Here is a 7608-nt window from a genome sequence, read left to right as displayed (position 1 = left end):
AAATTCTAAAAGAGCTGTAACACTAAAACAATTTTTTTAACCTCTCTTGTTGATGTGGGTATAAACAGATGGCCTTTTGGGAAGGTAATTTAGTACCTATTAATAGTTAAAATAGGGGTCTCAGCAGCTCAGGCAGCGGGAGCGACCCCAGCGGCCAGGCAGCCCAGCTTGGCAAAGGCTCTCGGCTCGCCGCGCACCCGGCACGCGCCCTCCCCGCCACCAAGATGCCCAAGAGGGAGGTCAGCTCCGCCAAAGGCGCGGTGAAGGAAGATCCCAAGAGGAGATCTGCGCGGCTGCCAGCTAAACCTGCTCCTGCGAAAGTGGAAACGAAGCCCAAAAAGACAGCAGCAGAGGATAAATCTTCAGACAAAAAAGTGCAACCGAAACGGAAAAGGGGAGCAAAGGGAAAACAGGCCGAAGTGGCTAACCAAGAAACTAAAGAAGATTTACCTGCAGAAAATGGAGAAACTAAAACTGAGGAGAGTCCAGCCTGTGATGAAGCAGGAGAGAAAGAAGCCAAGTCTGATTAATACCACATACCATGTCTTATCAGTGGTCCCTGTCTCCCTTCTTGTACAATCCAGAGGAATATTTTTATCAACTATTTTGTAAATGCAAGTTTTTTAGTAGCTCTAGAAACATTTTTAAGAAGGAGGGAATCCCATCTCATCCCATTTTTTAAGTATAAATGCTTTTTTTTAAGAGGTGAAATCATTCACTGGTTGTTTATTTTTTAGTACAACCAGAAAATAGTGTGGGATATTGAATTATGGGAGGCTTTGACCGTCTTGGGTGTCAGCTTAACATTCCATAGATGGGGATTAGTTTTTATATCCTATAATACAGAGCATACTAAATGGCAATATGGAGTCCCAGGCCTGCATTTAATGTCTTGAACATTTTAAATTACTTCTATTCCCATGTTGTTTTTTTTTTTTTTTTTGAGGCAGAGTCTCGCTTTGTTGCCCGGGCTAGAGTGAGTGCTGTGGCATCAGCCTAGCTCACAGCAACCTCAAACTCCTGGGCTCAAGTGATCCTTCTGCCTCAGCCTCCCAAGTAGCTGGGACTACAGGCATGCGCCACCATGCCCGGCTAATTTTTTTTTTCTATATATATATATTTTTAGTTGTCCAGATCATTTCTTTCTATTTTTTAGTAGAGACGGGGTCTCGCTCTTGCTCAGGCTGGTCTCGAACTCCTGACCTTGAGCGATCCACCTGCCTCGGCCTCCCAGATTGCTAGGATTACAGGCGTGAGCCACCGCGCCCAGCCTCCCATGTTGTTTTTTAGTAGACTTGTTTCTTAAAGAAAATCACTCTCTGATCATGGCTGTCTCTGTCAGAATTGCATACTCTTTGTAACATCTTTGGTCGTGGTAGTCCTGTTTTCCTAATAACTTTGTTAATATGCTGTGAAAGATTGAAAATTTGAGTGTGTAGTATATATAATAATAAATTGTGAATTGGTGGGACTTACGTAACAGCTTATCAACATTTGAAGATACTGGTACTTGATATCCTCTTAGGGAAAATTTGCCTCCAAATTTTAAGCTGGAAAGTCACTGGAATAACTTTTAAAAAGAATTAAAATAAATGGCTTTTTAGATTTTCGGTACATATGTTAAGAATTGCATACAAATTGAAAATGTCTGTACTGATCCTCAACACAACCAATAAAATCTCAATTACAAAAGAAAAAAAATAGTTAAAATATTCATAACCTTTGATTCAGGGCTTTCAGTTAAATTAGTATCTTGCCAGTTTGGGCTGCTATGACAGAATACCGCAGAGGATGGCTTATAAACAACAGAAATGCGTTTCTCACATTTCTGCAAGCTGGGAAGTTCAAGACCAAGGCACTGGCAGATCCAGTGTTAGGTGCAGGGCCTCTTCCCAGGTTGTAGATGCCCCACCCTCTTGCCGTGTGCTCATGTGGCAGGGACAGAGATGACCCTTTCTAAGGGCACCAGTGCCATCACGTGGGCTCCAGCCCCCTGACTCCATCCCAACTTCATCACTTCCCAAAAGCACCACCTCCAATACCATCACACTGGGGATTAGAGCGCCAACAAACGAATTTGGAGCGGACACATTCAGTTCATAGCGATTAGAAATTTATGGAAACGCTCCCTCTAGTGTGCAAAGAAATAAGTACAAGAGTATTTTTGAGGCGTGATCTATAGCAGTGAATAATGAGGGGGAGTCCTGAAACAGTTAAATAAAACAAGCTGTACACATACAATGAAATACCACACTATAATTTTTAAAAATCTATATATATTGACATGGCAAATGTCCACATCATAAATTAGTATTAAAAGTTGTAGAATAATATAAATTGGAAGAAGCGTTTTTTTTCAAACCTCCCCTTCATCTTTGCTGTTACAAGAAAAGGAGAAAAAGGGAGGAGGAAATGCAGAACAAACAGCTATCAGTGGTTATCTCCTGGGGCATTTTCGCTTTCTTCCCCCCTGCCCCGTGGGGTCTCACTTTGTCACCCAGGCCGGAGTGGCACACTGCAGACTCCAACTCCTGGGTGCAAGCAATCCTCCTAGCTCAGCCTCCAAGTAGCTGGGATCACGCAGCCCAGAGGTCTCCCTGTCTCTTCTCCACTCGCTCCCAACGTGGCCATAGACAGCAACAGGGGCCGTGCTGAGTGGGAGGCTGCTAGATGGTTAGAGACACTGGATTCCTGGGGATGGCTGTAGAGAGGAAAAAAACAAAAACACGAGAAAGATGCTAAAAGACAAACTCCCTTTTTCTCTATTCTTCCTAAGCCTGAGTCCAGCAGCCAGGCCTGGGTGACTTTTGTGAACTAAATTAAAATCTTAAAGTTCCTCTCTGCCAGGTGACTGAATAGACCCCCTCTGGGCCAAGGGGATATGCTAAAACTATCCTAAAACTATATCCCCACCTCCGTGCCACAAGGAAGGAGGTCAGACATGCCTCATCATGTCCCTCCACTTCTTGGGGACATCATTTGTAACCCAATAACAGGCCTAAGTGTAAAACCTGCAGATCCTCAATTTACATATAACAAATACATGTCCCATGGCTTGTCTCTGATTAACAGCTCCTTATCTTAAACCATTCCAAGCCTTTAGACAAAGCTTCATGTCTTTAACCAATCACAAGACAAAGAATCTTTAAACCCACCTGTAACCTTCAACCCCCACCCCTCGCTTCTAGATGGCCCACCTTTTCAGGCCAAACCAATGTATGCCTCCCACATATTGATTTACGACTTTACCTGTAACCCCTGTCTCCCTGAAACGTATAAAACCAAACTGTAACCCAGCCACAGCAAGTCCATTTGCTCCAGGCTTCTTGGGCGTGGCTCCGGGTCATGATCCTCAAATTTGGCTCAGAATAAATCTCTTTAAAATTATTTTACAGGTTGGCTTCTTTTCCCTTGACATTGTTAATCAGAGATGATCCACTGGACATATATTTGTTATATAAATTGAGGACCTGCAGGTTTGTCTGTCATACTCTTAGGCCTGTTAATGGGTTACAAAGGATGTCTCCAGGAAGGGAAGGGGCATGATGAGGCAAATCTGACCTCCCTCCTCGTGGCAGGCAATTCAGTTTTAGGATATCCCCTTGGCCAAGAGGAGGTCCCTTCGGCCAGCCAGTGGGGGGGAGCCTTAAGATTTTATTTTAGTTCACAATACCCAACAAGATATGCACACATATCTGTTAGGTCCAGACCCTAGAGGGAGACACATGAAGCCTAATGTGTAGCAAAATGCTGTTTATTCTGAACATCTGGGTGCAGATGGGTGGAAGCTGAAAAAGGCGTCCGCAAGAGAAAAGGAAGAGCCTTGGGTTTTATAGAGGGTTTTTCTGGGAGGAGTAAATAAATTCTTTTCAAACAAGCAGGAGAAAAAAGAAAATTAAGTTCCCCTCTGGCATTGAATTCCTTTATCTCCCTAGGGAACAACCAAGAAGAATAAGCTTCCTCCTTATCAGGAGGGATGAGGAAAGTAAGTTCCCCTCTGAAAGTCCATTCTCTCATCTCCCTGGGGTCTGGCAAAGGCTACTGCCTAGTACTCCCCTAGGAAGGGGAGAGCTCGGCTTTCATTGGAGGTTTGGATGGAAGTTTGGGGAGGGTGAATTCTTTAAGCCTAACATTCCACCCTTTTTATTATATACATATAAGGAAAGGAAGAGTAAGCTATGGATAAAAAATTAAAAATTAAAAGGTTGGGAAGCAGGTGTCATCTTTCTGACTACTTCCTACTGGTAAGGACGATGTCAGGATTGGGTATTGAGTTGGAGATGTGGAAGGGCTTGTTCGGTCATGGAGATCTCTCCAATCGATTTGTGGGTGACAGCTTGAATTCTGTCTTTAAGAAAACATAGAAAAGGTTGCAATGGACAAGGGCGGAAGAGGAGAGCTGGCATAGCCATTACTAGGGGTCCTACGAAGGGTAAGAGCCAGGTCATTGGAGGAGGACAGATTGGAGGGAGTTCCAAATTGAGTCTGCTATGTCCTTCTCAGAGAACTTTTTAGCTACTGCATTTTTCAGAGTCCGTTGTGTCCTTTCTTCTACCTGCCCTGTGGCGTTTGCATAGAAACAGCATGAGGTGTTTGCCATGGCACAAACTCCTCCTTCTGAAGCTAACAAGTAATCTAGTGCTGTTCTGTTATCTATGACCAGTGCGGCTAATGGCTAATGAATTATGGGAAGCGGACAGGAGTTTAAAGCTCTCTCCTGCATCCTGGGCCCCCGCAGCCAAGGTGGTAGTGATATTTTTGGCCGTGAGTGCATTGTGTGCGATTCCTCCTGCCAATCCCGCTAGGCTCCGGAGTGTCACAACTCCCGCCAGTAGGAGGCCTATGGCTGTCCTCTGGCCATGTTGGTGGGGGGGGGAGGGGATTGTAGATGTTACTGATTTTTGGAGAGGGATGGAAACATCCTTATCCGGCGGTAAAACATTCCCTGTAGACAAAATACCTCCAGTTTCTATGGGATTTATACAATGTAGAGCAATTCCTCTGCAGCCTATGCCCCCAAGAACATGAGACCTGGCGGGGACACAGTAGGCCAGGTTTAGTGGTGTACCTTAAGACGGATGAACGACTTGGCCATGACACGAAATGGGACTTAAAGGGTGCACAGGGTTGCAGTGTGGGTAGGAGCTGTGGCGTATGTCTTCCCCCGCGCTATTTTGGGTGAGTGAGGCCCACCGGCGATAAATGCGGGTTTGGAGGGAGACATTGCACAGATTAGGAGAGGACGGGGGAAGGGATGTAGTACAGTGTCCGGCATGTGGGCCTGCGTGGACATCTGAAGCATTACATCCTCCTTAGATGCCCTGGGACTAAGAAAGTCGCAGTAGCTTTTCCTGCCCCGGGGCATGAGTGAACTGGGGAAGAGGGGCCGTGGAAGGCGGTGACGCAGGTGGGGGCGTGTGATCAAAAGAGCCACCTGTTGCCGTCATGGACGGTAGCAGGCTGGTGTGGAGGGTGGTGCTGGGAGGGTAAAAGCAAAAGGAGTAGTCGGGATCCATAGACGAAGGGGCACGGGTATGGATGGAATAAACTGCACGGTGCCCCTAAATGGCTTTGTTTGAGACACCGTGGCCGTATGAGCCAGGGTGGCCTGAAGATAGGGTTCATCCCAAGAAAACATGGGTTGTTGGTAACAAACCCAGCAAGGAATTGCAGGCCTGGAATATTTGTCGGCCTGTTCCCTGGAGGTGAGAAAGAATGTGTCATCAGACCACATGGTTTCGGTGGGGGCATTCAGAGGAATGAGGAATAAGCGAAGTGTCGTAGCGGTTAAGGTAGCGGGCGCAGGCTGGGTGGGGAGTCCAAATCGGGGGTAACACGTTCTGAAAGTGGCTGTGGACCTCTGAGGCCTTTCCCGAGGCTGCGGGAACGCCTCTGCCCGTGCAGAAAGTGTCAGCCGGGGGGAGAGGACGCCTGGTTCTTCTGACGGGGCGTGTGAGTAAAGGCGATTTGCCAATCTGGGCAGGAACACACCCGGGTGTCTGATGAGTAGGAAGAGAAGGCGGCCTAGTGACACCCTGAGGGGAGACCGAGTAACAAATAGAGCATCTGCGGGTTCTGTCTTGTAGAAGAGAAGACAGGTTTGGACAGTGGAGAGAGGTTTTAGGAGTCGGAATAGAGGTTCAAACCCTACATGTAGTGAACTACATATATCTCTCAGTATAGTGTATGTTTGTCCTTGTGGGAGGATGTATTTTCCTTGGTTTAATAACCAGGGGCCAAATTGGGTGGCCCCAGCTTCCGGTAGGGAATGTCTTTCTTCAGGGGAATAGTTAATGGAGTCGTGAGAGGTGGCTCTCATTTGGCTGGCAGGAGTGGGAGGATTTCGCCAGGCTGCTCTTTTTGCCTCTTGACCTGCTAAGTTATTGCCAGTTGTAATGGGGCCACGGCGCTGTGGGTGTCCTTTGCAATGTATTACCGCCCCCATTAGTAGGCGAGCCGCTTGCAAGAGTTTAAGAACTATAGGTGCGTTGACGACGGGGGAGCCCTTCAGAGTGAGAAAGCCTTGCTCCTCCCACGCAGAGGCATGTGAGTGTAGGACGTGAAAGGCGTATTTGGAGTCCGTATAAATAGTAATTGCTGCATTCTTGAGAGCGTTAGTGCCCTGATGAGTGCCACCAATTCTGCCTTTGAGAAGATGTCCCTGTGGGCAGTGGCCCGCTTTCAATAATGTTCTGTCGGGATGCTGTAGCATACCGGCTCTCTGTTTCTCATGCACATAGGAGCCGCCATCCATGAACAGGTGTAGGTGGAACTAGGCATGGGCTGCTGAGAAATGCTGGGGAAGTGGGGATCTTATAATCCAGCATTTCTGTGCAAGAATGCATGGAATGATCGTGAGCGATAGGTAAGAGAGTGGGCGGTTTAAAGGAGGGCTTTTGGCCAGGGATATATGTGGAGTATCTACGACAAGCAGATGAGACTGTTGAACACGTGAAGATGTTAGAGTTTTTAGGGGCCAGTGCGAAAGAAGATCGGCAAGGAAGTGAGAGGATAGACAGTGATGGGCTGTCCAAAGTGAGTTTCTGACTCTTCTTTGTGAGAGCAGCAGCCGCAGCTAAGGCTCTCAGGCGGGCTGGCCAGCCCCTGATAGCTAAATCCAGCTGTTTGGACAAATACACTATTGTCTGTGTGTCTGGGCCATTAATCTGTGTTAAAATTCCCATTGCTACACTCTGTCTTTCATCAGTATATAGCTGGAAAGGTTGGGTAAGGTTGGGAAGTGTGAGTGTCAGAGCAGAAGTCCGGGCATTTTTTAAGGCGTCAAAGGAGGGCTGAGTATGTATAGTAGGACCCAATGGCTCACTGAGATCCCCTTTGCTTGCTTGGTATAAAGGTCAAGCTAGGATGCTGAAATTAGGGGCCCAAGTACAAAAATATCCAGCTAATCCCAGAAAGGAGAGGAGATCTTTCTTATTGGTGGGAAGAAATAAGATTTTTTCTATCTACCATCATTTCTCTCTTTCTGGGGGAGAGGGCTAGTCCTAGATAGGTTACTTGAGACAAGGAAATGTGTGCCTTTTTTGGGAAATACTCTATAACCTTTCTCCGCCAAGAAATTGAGGAGTTGTATAGTATGTTGGTGAGAAA

General features: G+C 46.6%; 1 pseudogene; it reads left to right on the top strand.

The window, feature by feature from the left end:
- Positions 1 to 224: 224 nt before the first annotated feature.
- On the top strand, positions 225 to 670 carry LOC105817310 (annotated as a pseudogene).
- The last annotated feature ends 6938 nt before the right edge of the window (positions 671 to 7608 follow it).

Source organism: Propithecus coquereli, unplaced genomic scaffold (assembly GCF_000956105.1).
Source record: "Propithecus coquereli isolate 6110/MARCELLA unplaced genomic scaffold, Pcoq_1.0 Scaffold404, whole genome shotgun sequence".
Classification (NCBI taxonomy): domain Eukaryota; kingdom Metazoa; phylum Chordata; class Mammalia; order Primates; family Indriidae; genus Propithecus; species Propithecus coquereli.
This window is presented reverse-complemented; position numbering and strand designations above follow the sequence as displayed.